This window comes from Helianthus annuus, chromosome 16 (assembly GCF_002127325.2).
Source record: "Helianthus annuus cultivar XRQ/B chromosome 16, HanXRQr2.0-SUNRISE, whole genome shotgun sequence".
NCBI lineage: Eukaryota > Viridiplantae > Streptophyta > Magnoliopsida > Asterales > Asteraceae > Helianthus > Helianthus annuus.
Genome location: NC_035448.2, coordinates 156252066 through 156278552, shown reverse-complemented (window position 1 = coordinate 156278552; position 26487 = coordinate 156252066). Strand labels below are relative to the sequence as shown.

The 26487-nt window shown below is 37.3% G+C and overlaps 4 long non-coding RNA genes and 1 pseudogene across 4 annotated transcripts; all 5 read left to right on the top strand.

Moving 5' to 3' along the window:
• Positions 1–9136: 9136 nt before the first annotated feature.
• LOC110902153 lies at positions 9137–11382 on the top strand (annotated as a pseudogene).
• Positions 11383–11546: 164 nt separating this feature from the next.
• On the top strand, positions 11547–12508 carry LOC110903477. The gene is made up of 4 exons (XR_002571985.2): positions 11547–11698; positions 11957–12011; positions 12259–12346; positions 12424–12508. It is a non-coding gene; the product is annotated as an uncharacterized LOC110903477 (long non-coding RNA).
• Positions 12509–12585: 77 nt separating this feature from the next.
• Positions 12586–12971, top strand: LOC118488379. Its single transcript, XR_004884445.1, has 2 exons — positions 12586–12720; positions 12817–12971. It is a non-coding gene; the product is annotated as an uncharacterized LOC118488379 (long non-coding RNA).
• Positions 12972–13499: 528 nt separating this feature from the next.
• On the top strand, positions 13500–14834 carry LOC110903478. The gene is made up of 4 exons (XR_002571986.2): positions 13500–13684; positions 13793–13839; positions 13919–13955; positions 14736–14834. It is a non-coding gene; the product is annotated as an uncharacterized LOC110903478 (long non-coding RNA).
• Positions 14835–23045: 8211 nt separating this feature from the next.
• Positions 23046–23418, top strand: LOC110903479. The gene is made up of 3 exons (XR_002571987.2): positions 23046–23068; positions 23143–23187; positions 23345–23418. It is a non-coding gene; the product is annotated as an uncharacterized LOC110903479 (long non-coding RNA).
• The last annotated feature ends 3069 nt before the right edge of the window (positions 23419–26487 follow it).

Sequence of the window (26487 nt, the reverse complement as noted above, 5' to 3'; positions counted from 1 at the left end):
AAATCACACCAAACCCAAAGGTAAAGCACCGGCTCAAACTAACAAGAAGCCGAACCAAAAGAAGAAGAAAAATGTTAACTTTGTGAAATCGACGGGAACAGACAAAATTGAAAAGTTTGAAAATCAATCTAACTTAGATTTTGTCAAGAAAGCTATTGTCGAGAAAAGAAATGAATCAAGCAGTTCAAAGCCTAGTACCTCGGGTTCACAAAGTTCAACATCATCGGCTAGACGATCACATGATTCTTCGGGGTTTGTAGAACGAAGATCATGTTTTGAGTGTGGAACCATTGGGCATATTATTAGAAACTGCCCATATCTTCATAAACAAAAAGGAAAGGTTGATGATCCCCGTGGCAAAACTGACCGTAAGCCAACTGTTTCCACAAAACATGATCCCCGCCTTGTAAAAGAAAGGGAAAAGAAACAGAAACGCCAACAGGTCAAAAAGATAGAAAAAGCGATTAAAACCGATGTGGTTCAAAAACAATCTGTTATTGTAAAACCAGACAATTCTAAAACTTCAAATCATCAAGAAGTTAAACTTTTAAAGAAAAACACTGGTGAAACCAAACAGACTTGGAAACCAAAAACGGTTACTGAATCAGGGGGGCCATCACAATTCACCAACCATCAAAGACAAGAAGTTATTGTCATTGATGAAAATGGAAGACCCAAGACCACAATGGCTTGGGTCCCCATCTCCAACTAATTGATTGAGTTCATGTGCAGGGTGCTTCAGGAGGAACTATCAGTAGTCACTGGATTGTTGATAGTGGGGCATCCAGGCACATGACAGGCGACATGAAGCTTCTCTACGACGTTAAATCTATTAGAGGAGGTTATGTTGCTTTTGCTGGAGATAAAGGTGGATACATTACGGGAGAAGGAATGATATCTAACGGGATTGTCAGCTTTGACAAGATCAATTTTGTGCAACAACTTGATCACAATCTTCTTAGTGTTTCTCAAATTTGTGACAAGAAATTTTCAGTACACTTTGATGCTAATGGATGTTATGTGCTGAAACCCGGCTTCAAAATTCCAAAAGAATGGATTCTCTTGTCGGCTCCAAGGATAAATGATTTGTACGTCCTTGACATGAGCCAGGCTATTACTACGTCTGCACAAGCAACTTGTTTCGTTTCCAAAGCCACAGAAAAAGACACTATCTCTTGGCACAGACGAATGGGTCACATTCACTTACGCAAAATGAATCATTTGGTTTCAAATGAATTGGTGAATGGTGTTCCTCTCAAAAATTTCCATCTTCAAGACATCTGTGTTTCGTGCCAGAAAGGAAAGCAAACAAAGAAGAAGCACCCTACAAAGAAGATCAACACAGTGGCAGTTCCTCTTGAACGTTTGCACATGGATTTGTTCGGTCCTGTCAAGCACAAGAGTATTCGGGGTGATCAATACTGCCTCGTGGTTACTGATGATTATTCAAGATTTTCTTGGGTTGCGTTCATGGCACACAAGAGTGAAACCTTTGGCATCATCAAAAACTTGATCATTCAGATTGAGAATTTGTATAAGTTAAAGGTTAGGCGGATACGTAGCGACAATGGTACTGAATTTAAAAATCATTCCATGGCGGAGTTCTGCACTTCAAAGGGTATTCTTCATGAGTTTAGTGCAGCTTATACTCCTCAACAGAATGGTGTCGCTGAACGTAAGAACCGCACATTGATCGAGACTGCTAAGACAATGTTGGTAGAGTCACAGTTGCCCATTCCATTCTGGACTGAAGCCGTGGCCTCTGCATGTTACACACTGAACAGAGTCCTTACAGTCAAAAGACACAACAAGACCTGCTTTGAGCTTCTTCAGAAACGGAAACCAGATTTGTCTTATCTAGAACCGTTTGGAGCTCCATGCACAATCATCGATCCTAATGGAAAGTTTGGGGCAAGAGCAATTGATGGATACTTTCTTGGGTATGCCACCCCTAACTTACGAGTCTGGAATCTAGAGACTAAAAGGGTCGAGGAATGGTCTGAGGTCAGAGTACAAAGGCACACCTTGCCAGTCAAAAATCCGGGTCAACCTTGGATGTTTGAGTACGATGACTTCTTCAATTCGATCAATGTTGAAGCCGTTGAAGAAAATGCTGCGGCTAGGATGTTTTTCGAGAGTGACAATGCAACAGTTTCACCGGTGGTTCGTCCAATTCTTGTGAATCAAGAACCATCTTCTTCGGTGAACAACAATACTCTCAACAATGAGGATTTTCATGATGCAAACGAATTGAACGAATCTTCAGAGGATGATGAATTTCTAGATGCAGATCAGGAAGCTCCTACAACAGCAGTTCATGGTACTTCAGAGGGTACTCCTCCAGTGGATACACATAGAGCAGCTGAGGCTACTGCATCATCCTCTTCGTCAATTCCGGGTCTTGAATTGGTTGTTGATCTTAATCTTAACAACCTGGGTATAAATGTTCCAGTTCCAGATAATCCAGAAACAAGGATTCATAATACCCATCCTCAACAAAACATCATTGGAAATGTGCAAAGTGGCGTTCAAACAAGAAACATGTTGCGAAATAACAACAATGCAGGCTTGTATGCAGCTATTCGGGAATCCGGGCAACAAAACGATTGGTCCTTCGCGTGTTATGTCTCACAGGAAGAACCAAGAACGTGGAAAGAAGCCTTGAAGGATAATGCCTGGGTTGAAGCAATGCAGGAAGAACTGCAACAATTCCAGAAGCTGGGTGTCTGGAAATTAGTAGAGAAACCTGCTGGATACAAGAAGATTGGTACCCGTTGGGTTTTCAAATGCAAAAAGGATGACCGCGGAGTTGTTATCCGAAACAAAGCTCGTTTAGTCGTTCAGGGTTTTCGTCAGATTGAAGGGATCGACTACAACGAAGTCTATGCACCTGTTGCACGTCTCGAAGCAATTCGAATCTTTCTAGCATATGCGTCCTTCAAAGGATTCAAGGTCTATCAGATGGACGTGAAAAGTGCATTTTTACACGGTGTGGTTGAAGAAGAGGTGTACGTCGAACAGCCTCCAGGTTTTGAAGATCCTATCCATCCCGATCGGGTTTGGTTGCTCAACAAAGCTCTTTATGGTCTTCATCAAGCACCACGAGCTTGGTATGCAACCTTATCACACTATCTGCTGGAGAACGGTTTTCGTAGAGGTCTTATCGACTGTACTCTTTTCATCAAAGAACAAGATGGAGATCTTCTTCTGGTACAGGTATACGTTGATGACATTATTTTTGGTTCTACTAATGATGTCTTGTGTAGGGAATTCGAGCGCATTATGCAGGATAAATTCGAGATGAGTGCTATGGGGGAAATGACCTTCTTCTTGGGCCTACAAGTACAACAAACGGAGTCTGGGATATTCATCCATCAGACTAAATATGTTGGCGACATCTTGAGCCGGTTCCAGATGTCTGATGCAACGCCCATTAGTACCCCATTGCCAACTAATCACGGAATTACTCCAGACTTGAAGGGAGAAGCTGTTAGCCCTTCAATCTATCGCGCTATGATCGGATCTCTTATGTACCTCACAGCATCAAGGCCAGACATAATGTACCCGACGTGCCTGCTTGCCAGATATCAAGTCAACCCGAAGGCCTCACATCTTGCTGCTGTTAAAAGGATTTTTCGTTATTTGAAGGCGTACCCTGACACCGGTCTGTGGTATCCTAGGGATAATAACTTTGAATTGGTAGCTTTCAGTGATTCTGATTTTGGCGGATGCAAAATCGACGGCAAATCAACAACGGCTGGATGTCAGTTTTTAGGAAATCGCCTAGTTACATGGCAGTGCAAGAAGCAGACGTGTGTAGCTACATCAACATGCGAAGCTGAATACATTGCTGCCTCAAGTTGTTGCTCCCAAGTTCTTTGGATCCAACAACAAATGCGGGACTACGGTTTTGAATTCCTAACTACTCCTATTTACGTTGATAATTCTGCTGCTTTAGATATCACTAGAAATCCTGTGCAGCATTCAAAGACCAAACACATCGAAATCAAATATCACTTCATACGTGATTGCTTTGAGAAAAGGCTAATCGATGTTGTTAAGGTCCACACCGATGACCAACGTGCCGACTTATTTACCAAAGCATTTGACAAATCAAGATTTGACTTTTTATTATTGGTAAACGGCATTAAGGTCAAGCAAGAGTAAAACCAACATCGGAAAATCATTTTTGTAAATATCTTTGTGTGTTTTTAAATTTATCTTAGTTTGTTGATTTTAGGGGGAGTAAATCCAAAAATCTGAAAATCCAAAAACATCGAAAAATTTCAAAAACACAAAAACAATAGAAAATCAAAAATGAGTTTCCTGGAGAGCAAAAGAGAAAATGATAGTACATCAGTGGTCTATCCTAACCTCTTTAAACCTTAAATGAAAAACGATAAGCAGCTCTATATAAGATGTATCGGTAGGCTCACAATCATTTTAAAGTGTGCAGGGTGATATAAATCTTAATCGACTGAAGACCAGGTGGGAACCATTCATTGGCATATGGTCTTAGTACCGAAATTTCGTTTGATAGATTGCCGAGGTTCTGAGATATTCGGTCTTTATGCTGCTTATCATCTGGGTATCATGGTTGTATCTTTTACCGAAAAATAACGGGGATGCAAGTCTAGATCTTCCATGATACCATACATACGTGTACATATTGCATACGACCTCAATAAGTGATAAACAATCACATGTCCAATTCAAATAAGTGATAAAAATATCACATTTATCCGGGTGCCAAGTTCGTCTCTCTGCTGTACGGAAGTACTGACCTGTTCACGGACTTGCACCTGTGCCCTCATGCATACGAAAATCAAGTTCCTCATCAATAAGTGATTATATCACATAGGGCTTGTTTTCAATTCAAAATAAGTGAGTATCTCACAATTTATACGGTCAAACAGATGATAATCGGTATACTCACCGGTAAGATGAACTCTCGTGCATACCTTGATACGGGAATGTGTCGTGATGTGGATGAACACCGGTCGGTAAGTATAAATCATACATTAACGTATCCTCTAAACATGATTACATCTGATAAGTTGAGCTTAAGTGGACAACAATACCGATAATTGTTATAGGATGCTTATCTTAATGTTAACTAACTGAACAACAAGAGTGTTTTGGCATGACCGTACACTGATATGATTCTCTTACCCTCGAAACTCGCAAAAAGAATGTTTGTATATATTTATTTATTTACTGCTTAATTTTTATTGTTTTTCTTTTAAACAGTTTCGTCGTTTGGTGCATATCAGCACGACATTAGCGGTGATGTCGTTTGATAACACTCAAAGGATTTTAAATTGTTGTCTTTTAATTTCAAAAATCCCAAAAAGATTTTAGGTGTGTTTTAATTTAAACTTTATAAAAGCCAAAAAGATTTTATTTCTATTTTAATTTCGATCGTACGATGTTGGAACTCGAGTCTTCGTTGCCTGAAACCTGAACGAAAACCGAAATGACTAAATCTTCATAAACGGTCGAAATTTGCATGTTTTGAAAGTTAAAGACTTAAATTGACAAATTTATTAAACTTTCAAACTGTCGGACGGTGTTTGATTATGACATGGTCATTCGTGTGTCATTTGTTTATACTATATTCCAAGCAGTTGTTCTCATTACGCGTTTAGATTTCTTGCATGTGCAGATTCTAAAGGCTGGGAGAACATAGTCGATGACAAGCTCTGGAATGAAGACACGACGAGAAGGCGCTCAAGTGATGAAAATGATCGAGTTGCCGCTGCCCATCATCAACACCACAAGGATCTTACTTCATAAAGTTAAAGTATTTCACGAGCATAACTCAAGGGGGAGCTTATGTTAAGGGGGAGTTTGTCAACACACTTCCTACATGATACGGGTAGTTTGTTGATACACTTTCTACTTTCAAGACGTGAAGACTTTGAAGATCCTCCGACATTGAAGACATGATAGGACATCAGAGTCTTGAAGACCTGAAGACCAAAGACCGTCGAAGTTCAAGACGAGTCTACACTTTTGGAAGAACAAGACAAAGCTTAGAGATCAAAGACAAAGCTACAGCCAAGGGGGAGTTTGTTGGTGCACTTGTGTCTGTACTTTGTCTGTATTCGGTCTGATATAAACGATGTCCTGATTTGTGTTGTAAGTTGACCAAGTCAACCATCCTCCAGTTTGACTTGGACAACAGTTGAAAGATGTTCTGATCGAAGGATAGCCTCGAAGGATACACCTGATCCTTCGAGGTGATCGAAAGATATGGTTCGACCATGGTTCGACCATTAGACCTCGAAGGATGATCCTTCGAGGTCCATGCTGATCTTTCGTGTAACATGTGGTCGACAGATGATCCTTCGGACCATCTGTCGAATCCTTCGAGCAGACCTGCTGAGCTGGGTATATATACCCATGCATGTGTTGAGTGTGAGTTAGTTCTGCCATTTGCACCGAGAGATAGAGAGTCTTCATTGAGAGCATTCTGTCCAGAACTCACACACACACTTAGAGAGTTTATAGAACATTTCTGTAAACATTGAGCTTGTAACCGAACCCTCATTGAGAGCATTAATACGACTAGTGTTAATCGGTGAACTTGTGTGTTTGTTTCTCTACTTGCTACTAACTCGGTTTGCTTGCTAGCTTGGATTCCGCACTCGCTAGTAGGTTTGTATAACAAGGTTTAGGTTCGTAATCCTCCGCGAAAAGGGACCTACAGCATGGAATAGTACGCCACGTCGCATAGTGTTTCCGTGTACATACACATCTGATTTATGATAGCGCATATTTAACATTAAAAAATACAAAATCATAATCTGAAAAGAAAAAAAAAAATCATATAACAAGGATATGGACATTTGAATTTATAATACCTGAGAGATACCCCATGAACAAGCAACATGTTATGATCCAATCCTCGGACTAGAGTGAAATCAATGGATACCCTGAGTGGATTGATGGCTAACACACACAAAAAATATATACTTTTATAATCAGAACACGTTCGTGACAGAAAACCCTCAGACCAAATCGTGAATTAATGTTTTCAATTAGCCAACACATTTAATTTAGAAAACCGAAAATCCTAAAACAAACACATTAGAAAATGTAAAAATAAAATCTATACATGTATTCCTTTAAATTATGAAAAGCAAAAATCGACAGATCAGAGGGTTTTGAAAACAAGTCGCTATTTTGATACATGTATACCAAAGATTATAGTTGAACTCTTAATGCACATGATGTATAGTTAGATAACAATCGGAAAATGACTTACATGGACACTGAATCGGATATCTCATCTTGCCCTAAAGTTACTGTGTTAGAGCAGGCTGCGGCGTCCATGAAAATCGAACATTGTATAAACCAAATTTAGGCAAATTTAATAAACCAAATCAAACCGATTAGATCTCACTGACTCAAGAAGAGCACAAACTAAAATCATGTAAGAATAGGTTAAACCAAATTTAGGCAAAATAATCAGAGTTCAGATTCATAGACGGAAATCGGTAAGATGTTACATTGTAACTGCAACAATTAAACTAAATTTTGTAACCCTAAATCTAAAAAAAAAAGTCAGCAGGTTTTAACTGAGAAACCTGTGGAAGCTAAGTCAACAAGAAAAGAAAAAACACAGTGTTTGCGACAATAGCAAACAGCGATTAGGTAGGTTAGAGATACACAATAGTCAAACTAACTTAACCCAAACTTATGCAAAATAATAAGATTTTGGATTAAAATATCCGATTTGTAGACGAAAATAGGTAAAATGTGAAATTGAATGCGTAACAATGAAACTAGACTTTGTAACCCTAAATCAGAAAGAACATAAGGCCAAAAGATTTAACGGATAGATCTATGGAAGAAAACAAGCAAAGTGGAAACATTCAAACAGAGAAACCATGAACGAACAAATACCTGCAATCGCAAACAAGCGGCGCTGAAAATGGAGACGTTGATGGAACAGTCGCGACAATGGCAAATAGCGACTGGAAATTAGGGCCCAGACAAATTAGACGTTGATGGAACACATAACATTTTAATATTTGTTTTAAACTAGAAAATAATCTATCTACATTAGAAACTCTATAGAATAATACATTCGGGACCAACAAAATTCATTAATTAATCGATAAATTAATAATTATTAAATTAATAATTATTAATTTATATATTAATTAATATTTTATTAATTTATAGTAGAATACTTAGTTTACAAACACCTTTCAAGCTTCCACTTAATTATTTGTTGATGCATTTTTGTGTCTGTTATTAGTCTTGTAATTTACGATGTATTTTGCACGGTCTTTTATCGTTTATCGAGTCTGTATTTGCCGTCGACCAAGTCCGATATCATCCTATCCACTTGTGTCCGACTTGTTTGTCTCCTTTTGGTTTGTAATGCTCTATGAACAATGCATGTTGCATGTAAAGGGTAGTTCTGTCTTTGGTAGGTGTTTATTTGTTAACTGTTGTTTGCTGTCTGTTTGTAGCAAACAACTGAGCTATTGCAGCCTTCGACGAAACAGGTTGTTTCGTCGAACACAGGACCACGAAACAGGCTCTTGTCCATTTCACTGTGTTTCGTCGTGGTCTGCGACGAAACAAACTTGTTTGGTCGGACTTTGGGATTCTTCAGGCCCAAGTATATGGACCCTTGTGTTTCGTCGGCCCACTTGGTGTTTCGTCGATCACTAAGGCCCAGGCTGCTATAAATAGACACCCTCTGTTTCGTTTAGAACTTAGAGATGAGAGCATACCCAAAAAGTCATTTTGTCTAGACTGTGTTTGTATCAGTTTGTATTCTCATCCAGTTTAATCAAACGATTGTGTTTCTTTGGTTAAACCATTGTTGTTACTGTTTTCTATGTTTGATTTGGCTTAGTTACGTGGATTCCGCACACGTGACTTTGTTTGTTATAAACAAGGATTTGGTTGTGTAAATCGGTCCTCCGATTTCGGGACCTACATTATTGTATACAATGCATGTATATCAAATGAACGGCCCAATTTGAAAGAAACCTTCAATCTCCCACCTTATTATGCTTCTTGTGTTCAATGTATCACTTTATGGACATTAAAAATATTTTCTATATAAATACAAGACCAAAATAGGTTAACACAAACAAATCATACACACAACATGGCTTCCCATCTTAAAGGTGTGAAAAAAACAACAATGACAGACGAGATTCAAAGAGCATTATGCAAGCACAACAAGGATAATCTAAGTCTCACTCAAAAGCAATTGCAAGAATGGGTTCATAGTAACTATGGTTTGCAGATGAGTCAAGCGACAATATCGAATACAGTTAAGCGGTATTTAGAGTATCTCTCACTTGCTCCCGAAAGATGCGATGTTAAGCGTCACAAACCGGCAAAATTTCCTGACCTAGAAAAATCTCTCTATGAATGGATTCTTCAATATCATGAAAGATATGTATCCAGTGGATACTCCATACTTTACTTTTTCTATTGGTTGGCTTGGAAAGTTCAAAGCAAGATATGGAATTAAAAATTTCCGGCGTTGTGGAGAGAGTGGATCTGTTGAAATGGAGGGCATGGAGGACAAATTAAAATCCATAAGAGACAAAGTTGATCAGTTTGAAATGAAAGACATCTTTAATATGGATGAAACAGGTTTGTTTTTTTATTATTTTATTTTATATTTTGTACTTTAGTGATGTAATTATTTACATGTTTTGATCTTAAACAGGTTTGTTTTTTAGACTTCAACCGGATCATTCCCTTGCAACAATGCAGCTTGAAGGGAAAAAACAAGACAAGGAAAGACTAACTGTTGCTATTTGCTATAATGAGGACGGTTCCGAAAAACTTCCTTTATGGATTATTGGGAAATATGCTAAACCAAGGTGCTTCAAGAATGTAAACTTGAACATTCTAAATGTTGGTGCACTTGTGTCTGTACTTTGTCTGTATTTTGTCACGATATAAAACGATGTCCTTTGTTAGTCCTGTAAGTTTGACCAAGTCAACCATCCTCCTGGTTTGACTTGGCCAAACAGTTAGACAATGGTTGTAGATGAGTTGTCGAAGGATGACTCATCGAAGGATGAGTCATCGAAGGATTGTTTAGATCCTTCGATGAGCTCGAAAGATAAGCCTTCGATGGATGTTGATGGACCTCGAAGGATATCATCATTCGAGGTGTATATGTGGATCCTTCGATAGGTTTCAGATCGATAGATGATCTTTCGATCATCTATCTGATCCTTCGATCAGCCTATCTGATCCTTCGACCAGACGACCTGTGTTGGGTATATATACCCGTGTAATGTGTTCACTTCATTTGGGGGACGAGAGACAAGATAGACAGAGAACACAGAACACACACACACTGTTTTAGAGGGTTTGCAAAACACATTTGTAAACATAGCTTTGTAACTGAACCTTTCATTCGTATTAATACAAGTGGTGTTAATCGGTGAATATTGTGTGTCTTGTTTGTGCTTGTTTCATCTCGGTTTGCACTCTAGCTTGGATTCCGCACTTGCTAGTGTGTTAACATAACAAGGTTAAGGTTTAACCTCATCCTCCGAGGGACCTACACTGAACTGTGAGTACCGTGCTAACTATGAGAAAACAACACCAGAAGTTCTTACCATGCTAAGGAAAATTAGAGACGAGATTCAAGGGGAAATTGATTTCAACAAAAAAACAAAAGACAATTGAGTCATTTTTCAAGAAACTTTCATAAATCATTCATGTAATATGCTATATATAAGGAATTATTAATTTATATTTTATATGGGGTTTAAAGAAATTATCAAAAATGTATTATCTTATAATTTTAGCGAATTATTAATTTAGCACCCTATCCCCGAGTCGGGACCGGCAAAAAATATTATCTTAGAGAATTTATTAAATATTCGAGTATTAATTTATCGAGTTTCTACTGTATCTACTATAATAAAAGAAACTATTTATAGGACACATGTCACTCATTGGAGCCATCTATTTTTTAGCCTATTAAAATTAAATAATTGTTTCTGAAAATGTTATATTATGAGATATATACGAAGAGTTATCCATTTACTATATATAATCTATACTATTATAAAAAGGAGAAGTGATGGATAAGAATGTAATTTCACCAAATATACATGTTCTTAAGCAGCATGTACAATAGGAGTTTAAGCAACACAATTGGAATTGAAGAGTCATTTTAAGACGCCTACAGAGTCATTCTCGGAATCATATTTTCCCAACAGTTCTCAAGAAACCCAAGCGTTTTGATTGTCCCCAATTCAAGCCAATCTAATTGATAATCATTGAAATTGATGGCACTATCATTCTCGGTAGCTAAATGTGATGGAAGATGTTCTTAAACAACACAGTAATCAACAACTTGATTTGGATTCCCCGTAGAGCAGAGGAAGCTGGTATGTGCGAGCGGCGGCTAGGATTTTGCCATATTTTAGGTGGAATGGGGTCAGAGCAGGATCTCCATCCCGATTGGGGTCAAACCGATCGAATTCTGGCTCTGCTATGCTAACTCTATTAGCTACATGCGATGTTATTGGATCGACAGGTATTATTTTATTGTGTTTTCTCGCAGAGTGCTTCAGGAGGAGGAGTGCTGGATTGACTTAACTCAAATACAAGGAAGATGAGCAAGAAGAACCCACTTGTATACTTGGACGTGTCTATAGATGGAGATCCTATTGAAAGAATGGTTTTTGAGGTGCTCTTTTTGTGCCATTACCAGCTTTTATTAATATTATTTGTTTTTTAGATGTTGTCGTGACCGGTTATTTATTTTTTAATGGGTTTTCAGGTGTTTTTTGTGCCCTGAATGACAATTTTTTTGTTTCTTTTTTCAGTTTGCATGATGTATATATACTTCTGATCTGTCATTTACATAGTAATGCTATAAATGCCAACTTATTACTGTTAAGGCATTGCAATGGCTATAAACTTATTTTTCTGTATGGTTTTGCAGCTCTTCTCAGGTACTGTTCCTAAAACTGCTGAGAATTTTCGGGCACTTTGTACTGGTAAAATATTTACACCATGTCTTGGTACTCGTGTTTTGAAACTTTTGTGACATTTCTGATCTATTATCATTATATAATCTTGAACATATATGATTTGGTCAACTATATTTTTTTTAGTTCATTGATGAATATACAGTATAAAATTTGAAGGTCAGGTTTATAAGGCCTTTGTTATTATTAAGTTTGGCGGGTTTTGGGACTGTTTATTTCATCAACTTATAGTAATGCATGCTTGATTAAATTTCAGGAGAAAAGGGGAATGGTCAGAAAACTGGAAGACCCTGCACTACAAGGGATCCTTTTTCCATCACATAATTAAAGGATCTTTGGCTCAGGTGTGTTTTTTATCAGTTATATTAATATATTATACGGTTTTATTATTTTCTACTTAGTGAATAACAAACATGAATAGGCATATGTCTATTGGTGTTATGTCAAACGGCTTGCGAAGTAGACAGCAACCAAGACTTGGAATCCCAGAAAGAAGTGTCATAGGTAAGGCTGGAAGCATATATCTTCATAAACATGGATAAGTTGACGGGTCAAAAGTACGCGTGCAGGTCGATATTGAAGAAAAAACTTGTGACCCAACCAACTCCTGGGGATTATGTAATGCTTGCTTATCACCATTGATGTGGGGATTAACAACCAAAAACTATTGCTTGATGAGTTTTATATTGGTCTCAAACACAAGAATGCCACTCGAAAGGTACATCAAGACTACTCGCACTAAATTAGGGTCCTAGAAGTTGTCCAGATTTAGTATTATCTTAATCATGCCTATTCTTTTCTATCATTTATGTAGGAATATTATGACTTACTTGAAGAGTTATGTCTGCAGTCAAGCAAAGCTATGGTCAAAAAGTGTTTGTGCAGTGTCTCTTAAAACTTAGATTTACCCAATAGCTCATAAATGTACCTATCAGCCAAATATAAAACCACTCAGTTGGCGTTCAGTGATGATATTTATATTGTTTGATTGATGATTTTCTATTCAAACTCAACAACTTTCATGTAGTTAGATAACCTCAATTTTACTCTACAGAACTAGGCATTAGGCATGGTGTCGGGCCGGGCGGGTTTGAGATGCGGGTCAGAATGGGTAGTTCAAAACAGGTTGGTTCAGTAAGGGTTACTTTTGTTCGGATCGGGCTTGAGCGCTTAACCCAACGCTCGACTTGTGCGGTTCTGGGCTACGCTTGCACCGGGTTGCGACATTGGATTTGTTCAAAAGGTCTTATCTTCTTCCATCTCAATTTATTCATTGATATGCGCAGAAAGAAACACACAGTTTCCCCCGGTTTGAAAAATAATACCAACCCATGCTGACCCATTTGAAATATAACACCGACCCATTGTGACCCATTTCATTAGAAAGGGTTGTCTCCATCAACCCACACTGGCCCGTTTCAATTTATGCCACCTTCTAAATAGTTTTATTCAATAATATATATTTATTTTTATAATGATATACTCTGTGGCCCCACCCGACCAGACCTGACTAACTTTAGTAAATTTTTGTGAAGATTGTACCAAAGTTTTGATTTCTTGGAAGCTTTTGATTAATAACCAAGATGCAATTTGAGTTTTGTATCGGTGAGTTCGTCACCTGGAAGTGGAGACACAACAGTCATCGAGGCAAGCGGCGTCCGAGGTGTCGAGCTAGACCTTAGGTCCGTACCAGTTTGCTTTTGAACAATTTTTCACATGCAAGATTGCCTTTTCTTAACTGTAATATCATGCGTTAATCCATTGTTATTGCTGCTGATAATATTCTGTAGGCAAGAGATCAAAGAGGCATTTGAGTTGTTTGATACTGATGGGTCTGGTATGTTGTCTATTCATTATTGTATACTGTTTTAGTTAAAGTTATTAAAGTTGAGTGCTTTAATCTGTTTAAAATGTAGGTACCATTGATGCCAAGGAGTTGAATGTTGCTATCAGGTATGAGTTTATTGTATGAATACAGTTACTACAGGTGGGGAGACGGGTCGGGCGGGTTGCGTAATGGGTCAAAACGGGTCATTGTCGGATACGGGTCGAAGCCAGTTGGGTTGAGCCGAAACATTTTTTTGTTAGAAATCTTTACAGTTTTATAATCTATCTTCTTTGTTACAGGAGTAATATTATTTCAGTAACAATCTATTTTCGGCCCCTTTTGTTTTAACTCGGTTTTTTTTAATAGTAAAGGGTACTTCTAATGCATGCAACTTCATTATTGTTTTATCATAAAAACTTAAATCATTACCGGTTAACTCAACGACCTAAGTTTTCTTTCACTTTGAGCAAAAAGAATGGATTTAACAAACTAGGACGCTCAAGTCTTGCAAATGAGGCTATTAAAATGGTATTTCTGGTACAGAAAGAACAAAAAAAAGAGAAGTTATTGCGTTAATAACGCAAAATTACAACCACTTGACGATGAGATGAAGGTCAGCTCAAGTTTAAGTTATGAATGCTCGAGCTCGAGGTTGGCTGGTCGATAATTTTTCAAGTTCAACGTCGGCTCCACTTTGGCTTGTTTATTAATTATAACTTTATATTAGATTTTAATTAGTTTTTATATATAATCTTGTTGTTTTTTAATAACTTATATTATAATTAGTAATTATAACTATTTAGTAAAAGTTATATAGATTGTGGGCTCAATTAGGTTCGTGGCCTAGATTGTGGTAGATAAGTGTCGGTCGGGCTTTACTAAACGAGCGTGTTTGTATTTTTTAGGATTCGAGTCGCGCTGTTTTAAGCTCGGCCTGGTTAAGCTTGTTTTCGAGCCGAGTTCGAGTAGGTCGGGTTGTTTGCACCACCTACTTAAAAACAACCTAAATGTAGGTCCCGTTTTTCTGGTGGATCGATAACGAAACCTATCCTTGTTTATCACAAACACGGTAACGGGTGTGGAATCCCCGTGACGGTGCAAACCAAACAAAGTGTAAAATAAGAACACGCGTCACCAAAAGATTCAATATCTATTGATTATGGATGAGCACAACCACAAACATATACAAACAATGTTTTAACGGACTCTCACTAAGTCTCTCTGTGCTCATCTGTTTCACACTGAAACAATGAGGGGTATTTGTACTAAACAGACACACAGATCGATGATGAAACGCAACAAAGCCACGACGAAACACTAAAGTCGACGAAACACTATCTGTTTCATCGACATACATATTAAATCCACTTCCTGTTTCGTCGATTGTATTTTGGGCCAAATTCAAGGAAGTTACGGCCCAAATGCAAGCCCACACAACATTTACATAACAAACTGATTGGCCCAGCACATGTTTCGTTCAACAATTTTCACAAATTCAATGACCATGACATCATCATGACATCACAATGATGATGTCATTGTGATGTGTCACCGGGACTTGGTTTGCGGCGCTCCGTGCTTCGCGTGTCGAACTCTGGGGCGCACGATGGAGGAATGTCGTGACATCGGGCTTGAGCCAGACCTAACCGTGTCGAAACCAAGTCGAACCGAGCCGAGTCAAACCGAGCCGAGTCGCGTCCACCCAAAGTGTATCAACAAACTCCCCCTTGGACGCTACTCGAGATGGTTCGTCTTCTGTGATTGTTCGTCTTCTGTGTCTTTCATGTCGGAGGATCTTCAAAGTCTTCACGCGTCGTAAGAAGAAAGTGTATCAACAAACTCCCCTTTTCATTTAGGAAGTATGTTAACAAACTCGCCCTTAGAATGAACTCTCCATTGAGTTATGCTCGTGAATCTTTTGATCGTTAATTCTTCAGATCCTTGTGGTATTGATGAAGGGTCATCGGCAACTCGATCATCTTTATCCTTTGAGTGCCTTCATGTCGTGTCTTCATTCCGAAGCTTGTTATCGAACATGTTCTCCTCGCCTTTAGCATCTGCACCTGCAAGAAATCTAAACGCATAATGAGAACAACCGCTTGGAATATAGTTTCCATAAACAAACGACACATGTGAGATCAAATCTCAATCAAACACCGATCGACAACAGTTTGAAAGTTTAAAAATTGATCAATTTTAATCCTTTAACTTTCAGAACTTGTTAACTTCGAACATTTATGAAGATGCAATTGTTTTCCGGCTTAAAATCGGGATTTTGGGTTAGGATAGACTCGAGTTCCAACATCGGTCAATCAAAAATAAACTAGAAGCAAAATCCTTTTGAATTTTATAAAGTTTATTTTAAAACACACCTAAAATCTTTTTGGAATTTTCATTTTTCAAAAGTAAAGACGGAAAACAATAAGTAAATATATACAAAGATGCTGCAACTGAAAGTAGTAAATAAATATTTACAGACATTCTTTTTGCGAGTTTCGAGGGTAAGAGAATCATATCAGTGTACGGTCATGCCAAAACGCTCTTTTTGTTCAATTAGTTAACATTTAGATAAGCATCCTATAGCGATTATCGGTATTGTTGTCCACTTAAGCTCAACTTATCAGATGTAATCATGGCGAGGGGATACTTTAAGGTATGATTTCTACTTACAGACCGGTGTTCATCCACACACGACACATTCCCGTATCAAGGTATGCACGAGAATTCATCTTACCGGTGAGTATACCGATTATCATCTGTTTTACCGTATAAAAGAATGTAAGAAACTCACTTATTTTGATTGAAAACAAGCCCTATGTGATAGAATCACTTATTGATGAGGAACTTGATTTTCGATGCATGAGGGCACAAGAGCAAGTCCGTGAACAGGTCAGTACTTTCGTACAATAGAGAGACGAACTTGACTCCGGCATAAATGTGATATATTATCACTTATTTTGTGGACATGTGATTGTTGATCACTTATTGAGGTCGTATGCAGTATGTACACGTATGTATAGTATCATGGAAGATCTAGACTTACGTCCCCGTTATTTTTCGGTAAAAGATACAACCATGATACCCAGATGATAAGACAGCATAAAGACCGAATATCTCAGAACCTTGGCAATCTCTCAAACGAAATTTCGGTACTAAGACCATATGCCAATGTGTGGTTCCCACCTGGTCTTCAGTCGATTTAGGATTTATATCACCCTGCACACTTTAAAATGACTGTGAGCCTACCGATACATCTTATATAGAGCTTCTTATCGTTTTTCATTTTAGGTTTAAAGAGGTTTGGACAGACCACTGATGTGCTATCATATTCTCTTTTTCTCGCCAGGAAACTCATTTTTGATTTTCTATTGTTTCTGTGTTTTGAAATTTTTCGATGTTTTTGGATTTTTTAAATTTTGGATTTACTCCCCCTAAAATCAACAAACTAAGATAAAATTTAAAAGACACAAAGATATTTACAAAAACGATTTCCCGATGTCGGTTAACTCATGTTTTACCTTAATGCCGTTTACCAAAATTAATTTTAATCAGAAATGATTTATCGAATTTTGGAAAAATGAGTTGGCACGTCGGTAAGCGGTGCGGACCAAGACAACATTGACGCGTTTCATAATGAAAGAATCACGTGTGAGGTGATATTTGAGATCAACGTGTCAGGCTAAAGAGTGATGTACGAGATGATAATAATTCATAAAGCAGCTTAAAAATCGACAAGTATAGGAGAGATTAGAAATTTAAAACCGTATCTTGCAACTGCTTCGTGCATTGCAAGGAATCTAAGCACTCTCCCAAACTGGACATCCACCTGGTGCGGATTTCAAAGCCGATTTTTGTAGCTACTGAGAAATCTCTTCACAGCAACAAGATCATAAACCTTTGGGTCCGGCTGGTCTTCCAATTGCACCAGCGAAGGTCTTTGTCTTTCTCCTTTAGAAGTAGTGTGCGGTTGTTCAATCCACGCCAAGGCATCCACACACCCAGTTGGTTTGTTCAACAAACACATTTTCTTCAATCACACCGCGAAGAAATGTACACTGCACGTTAATCTTGTTGATTGTGAACTTCAGACGTGCTGCAGGTGCGTACATTTTGATTTGAATCTATCCTGGGGACCCGATTAAAGCCTTGAACAATCAAACTTTGAAATGATTTTCATTTTGTCGAAGCTTTCAATTTCTTTTAACAGACAACTCTGTTTCCCCTTTCTTTTTCTCTCCATCAAAGGCAACAATTTCTTCTGTCGCCTATCTTGTGCAAGGACGCTCCACTATCAACAATCTTACGACTATCGAAAGTTCCTCCTGGAACATCCTACACACTCACTCAGAGATTAGTTGGAGAGGGGGACCCAAGCCTTCATAGACTTGGGTTGCCCCTGAGAATCAAGAAATGTAATTTCAATTTCTTGAAGGTTTTCAAACACAGCACCTCCCCCTGAACTTTCACCCGATTTAGGTCTCCAAGCTTGTTTCCGTTTACCAGATTGTGTGTTATGTACAATTTCTGGTTTTAATGGTTGTGACAAACTAGGTTTCCTTTTAACCATTTTGACTTCAGATTTTAAAGCTTTTTCAACAGCTTTGATGTTATGACGTCTTTGTTTCGTTTCTTGTTCCTTAACAGTTCTTTTATCATGTTTTGGAGAAACAGGACGACGTTGTGAGTGACCTTGTTCAGAAGGGGTTCTTTCAACAAAATTTCGTTTGGGCGAGTTTGTGCAGTCTTTAATGATGTGCCCAAACTTCCCACATTTAAAACACGTTCTCCTTTCAACAAACTTAGGAGAATTTGATCGACTAGCAGATGTCGAACCTGTAGAACCTGAGGTACTTGCTCTTTCATCACACCCGTTTGTGTGTTGGGTGTAATTGTTATCGCTATTACGTTTCAAAATCTTGACTTGTTGTACAAAATTAGTGTTTGATTTGTTTTCAAAAGTCTCAATTTTATCCGTACCATTTGATGCTACAAATTTAACATCTTTTGCTTTCTTCTTGTAACGAGCTCCTTTTGATTCAACCTTAGCCTTTGGCTTTGAAGCTCGTTGTTGTTGTTTACCCTTAAAAGCAATTGGTTGCTGCTTTGTCGGTGATTTCTGTTTTCCAAATTGTTTTCTGATTTCAGCTTTTGGAATTGGATCACATTGAGTTACAGTAACTCCCGGAATTGTCTTTCCCAAAAACTGGTTTGTAGTATCTTCAAACACTTTGTCAATCAAAGATTGACTGACGTTTGATTGGAAAATCTTTGTCTGAATAAATTTTACTATCACCGACCAAAGTATACAACAAGTTATTGCTCTTAACAGCAGACGCACATTCCTTGTCATCTTTGACATCCTTGACAAGATTTATCACTTGCTTGGCAACAGGTTGCACGGCAGGAGTAGGAGGATCACAAAGAATATGATTCTTAATTGGAATTTCTACTCCTTTCGTCTCATCAAGTGATTCATCCTGGTCACTCACATCTGAAGAATCATAGTCCTCAATAGTTGGAGGACTTTGATTTGAAGCACATGACGACTTTTCTTTGTTATCAGATGAGCCCTCCGATGAACTGTCCGGTTTGAACCCTAGGCCAGTAGTAACTTCCTCATAATCAAGAGGCACACAGGGTTCATACCGAGGCATATCCTCTTCATCGGGCATTTTGGTATAGTTGTGTCTCAAAGGAGGTGGACACGCCTTATACCCTACGCCTTTCACGTTCCCTTTCAGTTGTTGAACGTCAATTATGTGATCGAGCACAAATCGGGAGTTAGAATAACTCTCCAATTTTTGCTTGATTGCATCATGCTCGCATTTGGCAATGGCTAATTCCTTTTTGGTTTCCTCAATGATGTTAATGTAATCATTAATACTAACTTGTTTATGATAAACAACTTTTTTCACTTCGGAACCACATTTCTTTAATGTTTCAATTACAGATTTAAATTCCTTTTCGTTTCTAACCAGAGCCATATTTGCCTCTTTGCACTTTGACAGTTCAATAACCAAACTCTGATTGTGACTATGAACCGTTTCATATTCACGTTTCAATTCAGCACATTTAAGTTTCATATCAGCACAATCACTACATATGCTAGAAGTTTCAGATTTTACCTGACTCGTAGAGGCTGAGACATTTGCCATAAAGGCAGTTTGAGAAGAGAAAGATCCATCTTCAGTGAGAATCTTCTCCATTTCTTCTGATGTAGCATCAGCTTTCTTGATCAAGTCAGATTTCTTGTTAGCATCATTCGGCAAATTATCAGCTTCAGAATCAGTTCTTTCATTCAAATTCGATTCGTCATCCAAACTGCCACTGTATCCCGAACTATCATCTTTCTTGAAGATTCACCATCATTGACATTCTTGACAATTTCAGCATAAAACACAGTTCCTGTTTGATCACCGTTTCCCAACTGTATGGGCGGACCACAATCGACACTTGGATCAAATTGAGGTTGTGTTGTGGAAACTTGGGCTTGTGGTGTGGGTATTGATTGTGAAAGATAGGCACTTTGATCGAACAGTGATTGAGTAGTGGTAACTTGAGGTGGAGGTATGGATTGTGAAAGATAAGCACTTTGATCCCACTGTGGTTAGGCTTGATTGAACTGTGGAAACGGAGAAGAGCTTGTATTGGATACAAACGCCGTTTGAAGCTTCGGTTGCTGAACGGAACTAGAGCTAGCTGAAGGACCAAAACCAGGCAAATACATTTCTGTGTTTTGAGTGGGTGCAATCCTTTTAGCTTTCCGAATTTCCTCTTCGTTTTTGTGCTCCAACATCTAAATGAATTCATAGATATTAACATGACAGCATCTAAAACGCCCGTATGCTTTAAAAGCTCAATGAATGGGCTCCACTTTGGAGGTAGAGCATCAGCAAACTGTGCTACCATTTCCTGTTGAGATGCAAGAACACCAAAATAATACATTTCACACATCAAATGATAATAACGAGTAGTTATATCATTTAGGGTTTCATTCTCTAAGAAATGAAATGATTCGAATTTCTTCTTCAACAGATCATGGCGTGTCTTTCTATTAGCTGCATATCCTTCTCCTCTCGTTACCAAAAGGTTCTGTATGTTTTGATTTTGATTCGACAACAAAGCCCATTGACTTGCACTTATGGATGGTTGAGGAATCATATTTCTTGCCCACGCGGCTGCGGAAGTTTGATCTTGACCTGGTTGTGGATCCGTACTCCAATCCCAAGGGCTAGTACAACTCATGATTGATGTATGTATGTGAAAAACCGATCACACTCTTGAAAACAGACTGTTATCACACTTTTGGAAGTCCTCTGTTTAAAATTGATAAGTTTCTCGACGAAACACTGATGTTAATGAACGACGAAACTCAAAAGAAATTAATGATTCGACGAAATTGATTTATATGACGAATCTGAATGATTTGCGACGAAACTAATATATATATGACGAAACAGAATGATTTGCGACGAAACTGATATATATATATGACGAAACTGATTTTGCGACGAAACTGATTTCAGAACTTTATGCGACGAAACAGATTTTGCGACGAAACTGATTTAAGAATTTTATGCGACGAAACAGATTTTGCGACGAAACTGTTTGATATAACTATTGCGACGAAACAGAATGATGTAAGTATTGCGACGAAACAGAATTATGTTGGAGTGTGCGACGAAACAGAATGGAATTTATATGTGTGAACTCTTTTTGACCAAACTGATGTGATCTTATCTTTTGGCTAGTTTTTTTTTTTTTTTTTTTTTTTTTTTTTTTTTTTTTTTTAACAAAACCTTATCCCTCTGACAAAAGGCCACAAATTTCAAACCTAGTTTTCGTTGACTTTAGTGCACAAACAAATGAAATGATATTTTGAAAATCAAATCTTATCACTTATGGAAATTCGTGAACCAAAATGTCAGACACACCTTACCAAGACACATGTGTTTACCAACCATACACCATGCCTTGTACCCTAAATTCAAACAATGATATTATATTTAACAACAATAATTCATGCACAACTTTAAAGATCAAAATCAAATAATTTATGAAGAACGATAAGAACTCTTTGAAGATCCAAAAGAACAGTGATGAACTCCATGGGTTTTCGTCACCGGAAAAATTATCAAATACGATTTTGCTTAAAACTTCAATAAAAAACCAAATGCTAACATGTAGACATGCAAAATAATAAGGTTTTCACTAAAACTTATAGCAAAAACAACAAGATAAACACTGATTTTAGTGACTTTTCCAGAAAATATATAAATTTTTAAAGCACAAAATATGAAAATTCACCAAAAACCACTTGATAAAAACCCAAACTTGTTTGGTTTTAAACAAGGATTAGAGCCAAAGCTCTGACACCAATTGTAGGTCCCGTTTTTCCGGTGGATCGATAACGAAAACCTATCCTTGTTTATCACAAACACGGTAACGGGTGTGGAATCCCCGTGACGGTGCAAACCAAACAAAGTGTAAAATAAGAACACGCGTAACCAAAAGATTCAATATCTATTGATTATGGATGAGTACAACCACAAACATATACAAACAATGTTTTAACGGACTCTCACTAAGTCTCTTTGTGCTCATCTGTTTCACACAGTAACAATGAGGGGTATTTATACTTAACAGACACACAGATCAATGACGAAACGCAACGAAGCCACGACGAAACACTAAAGTCGACGAAACATATCGGTTTCGTCGACATACATATTAAATCCACTTCCTGTTTCGTCGATTGTAATTTGGCCCAAGGAAGTTACGGCCCAAATGCAAGCCCACACAACATTTACATAACAAACTGATTGGCCCAGCACATGTTTCGTTCAACAATTTTCACAAATTCAATGACCATGACATCATCATGACATCACAATGATGATGTCATTGTGCTGTGTCACCGGGACTTGGTTTGCGGCGCTCCGTGCTTCGCGTGTCGAACTCTGGGGCACACGACGGAGGAATGTCGTGACGTCGGGCTTGAGCCGGACCTAACCGTGTCGAAACCAAGTCGAACCGAGCCGAGTCGAACCGAGCTGAGTCGCGTCCACACAAAGTGTATCAACACTAAATGAGTCCAAAAAATCCGTAAATATATTCATGTTCACAAATAATCATAAAAAATAAGGTGGGTTAAGGGTGTACACTTCTACATGGTTACATCGAAGAGTTCAGGAAGACGTTCAAGAAAGACAATTGAAATGTGAAAGTTGTTTCAGCTGTAAAGGTTACATAACTGCTGGTGGTTTTTTTGGGTGGTTTTACATGTTATGTGTAATATTTTTGCGCGTATAGGTCGGGAAACCTGCTGGAGAGAAGTGGAAATATTTGAGTGCAGATGTACGCAAAATATGGTTTTCGATCTTTCATAGTTTCATATATATGGCATACTTTTTAACTTCAGTCATTCAATCAAGTAGTTATGTAGTAATCCTATCAATCAATAAATATGTTTTTATCACCCAGTTTGTTCGAAAGTATTGGCTATTGATCACAGGGACATGCTGGGACAGTTAGCATTTCTTCGCTGCAGACCCAATGGTTGGTGCAGCTGAATTAAGGATTATAAACTGGTCAGCCTGGTATACAGAACCATTTTTTGATTTATATTCCCGTCTGTATTGTCGACTCCGCTGCAACGCGTGGGCTCACCACTAGTTACTAAAAATACTGATAATGATAATAAAAAGAGTCATGTTAGATTATATTATTATATATATCAAGTACCATCGATAGTTTGCGCCAGTTCTCTTTTTGACTTTTGCCTTTCCACCACTAAAGTTTGATTTATTTGATTTTTCATTTACCTTAAAGACATATATTTAAATAATAATTTCTATGTTATATTTCGTTAATTTGAAAGAACGTGAGGAACCGAGTTGGTGCAATCCAAATAATTTAGTATCATAGTACTGCTATTGCTGATTTGTTTTTTATGGTTTTCGATATAGCAACTTTATTTTTGGGAGTTTTTCTTTCGATTGTTACACTGAGTGTCAACAGTGAATTGATACCATAAAGCCACTTAATTTTTTTTTTCATCTATTAGTGAAAGAGTTTCTTGCTTCCCCTCAACTTTCAATCATTTTCACCCTCCCCTTTCTAAAATTTTTATATATTATCTCCTTCATCCTCTTGACTTTCTAATATGTGTCGGTATAAGTTCGATTGCAATCATCTATGCTTTACGTCGTGTGAATCAGTTGGTGTTATAAATTTGTGTTCGTCAAGCCACTGCAACGCAACGGAATCAAACCACTACAACCCATGTATACATTATGTATATATATTATTTAGAAAATATACTATTAATATTAATTTATTATTTTTATAACATATTTCCTTAGATATAGTAATTCGTTACATGATAGTTTTATTATATCGTAGAGAGATTTTATTTTAATATTTAGGTTTATACTTTTACATCCAAATTTAGGCAAATATTCAAATTGTCTATGACTCTTTATAATCAGTAATATGTTTTAAATATATTTAACTTTTTATAATCAGTAATATGTTTTATACTTAAAGATGTAATTTTAAGGAGAGAAAAATTATTATTATTTAATAGGAGATAAAATGCACGAAATCAAAATCTAAAATTAATCAGAACTCAACTCGTGTATTACACGAGCTTTTATAAAGATATAACTTGTTTATTATTTACTATATAAAATTACATTTATTCAAACCGTGTAATACACGTAGTTTTTTAAAGTTATAACTTTTTTTTATTATTTACTATACAAAATTACATTTATCCAACCCGTGTAATACATGAAGTATTTAAAAATATAATTCTTTTATTATTTGATATATAAATTCAACCCGTGTAATAGACGTGTTTTTTTAAAGATGTAACTTTTTTTATAATTTTCTATACAAAATTACATTTATCCGACTCGTGTAATACATGAGGTTTTTTAAAAATATAACTTTTTTATTTAACCCGTACAATACACGTGGTTTTTTAAATATATAAATAATTTATTATTTAGTATTTTTTTCGTTATTTAATGTATAAAATTACATTTATTCAACCTATACAACAATACACGGGGTTTTTAAAAATATAACTTTTTATTTTTTAGTATATAAAATTTTATGTATTCAATTCGTGTAATAAACAAAGTTTTTAAAGATATATATTATTTTATTATTTAGTATATAAATTAACATTTATTCAGCCCATGTAATACACATGGGGTTCTAATCTAGTTATAATAATATAAAATTAAAGAAAATAAAATACTCATATATTTGTTGTTTGATTTACTTAAAAGAATATTAACGTAAAAAAGTTATAACTGTTTAAAATCCTTGTGAGAAATTAGTTTAAGAACCTACATTATGTCTTAAAAGTTGTAATTATTTAAAGTCTTACGTAAAATTACCATTTTTATTCTCCTTATATGTATTATAACACAAGTACGTGAGAGTGAGGGAAGAAACCATGTCTAAGCAAATCTTAAGGCTAAACGGTGTATAGGCATTTATGCCTAGTGGAGATGGACATGATCGTGTGGTTCCACTGGTGGCACGATAATACTCCAGTAGTCCGTCAGTAGTCCAAATTTGTCGTTAAAAAATTATGATCCAATGACCATAGTAACGTAGCCTAATGAATGTGTAGGTCCCTAGAGGAGGATCTAGTAACCTTATCCTTGTTACAGAATACACCCGCAAGTGCGGAATCCGAACGGGTATGCAACCAAGACAAGAACACGAGATACAAGAACAAGATTCAATGTTAAAACTCACTTGTATTATATTCATAAGAGTTACAACACAAAGATTTACAAGAAAACTCTCAAACTCTCTGAATACACCCACTCTAGGTTCTCTCTGTGTGTTCTCCCAGATCTGTTTGCTACTGCTGCCTTTATATACTAAACTTATCTACAGCTCACGAATAACCTACTGGGCCTATTATGAAAGCCTACGAAGAACATGAGTTCTTCGTGAGGGGTTCTGCGGCCAATCTTGTGCATGTGGTTCTTCGGCTGGATGGTCTTTCGTGGGAGTCAACATCAAACAACAAACACCTTCACGAAGTATGTTTTTCATGTAGACCATGGGTTCTTCGTGAGAGGGTAGACACCAACATGAATCTTGGTGGATAATGTGTTTATCAGCAGGTTCTTCGTTGAAGTGAGGTTATTCGTGGATGATGGTTCTTCGTAGTGAACATACTCAGCAAACCATCATAACAAAGTATCTCAGTTCTTCGTAGGAAGCTGCATGCAGACACATACTTGCAGATTTGTTGCAAACAACAGTTTAACAGAACACTATCATAAAACAGTCTGCTCATATGTAACTGTTTTACACTAAACATAGTTTAATCACCATACCGGGTCAAGATAGGGGGATATCTTGACCACGGTCTTCACTTCGTAACGAAATCAAACCGAACCGAGTCGCGTCCACATAATATGTATCAACAAACTCCCCCTTGGTCGCTGCTCGTGATGGTTCATTTTTCACATTGTCGTCCGATCTTTCAGAGTCTTCACGTGTCACGGACATGGAGTACATCAGCAAACTCCCCCCTGGACATTGCTCGTGAGATGTTGATCTTCAAATCTTCAGATCCTTGCGGTGTTGATGAGTGGTCAGCGACAACTCGATCATCTTGAT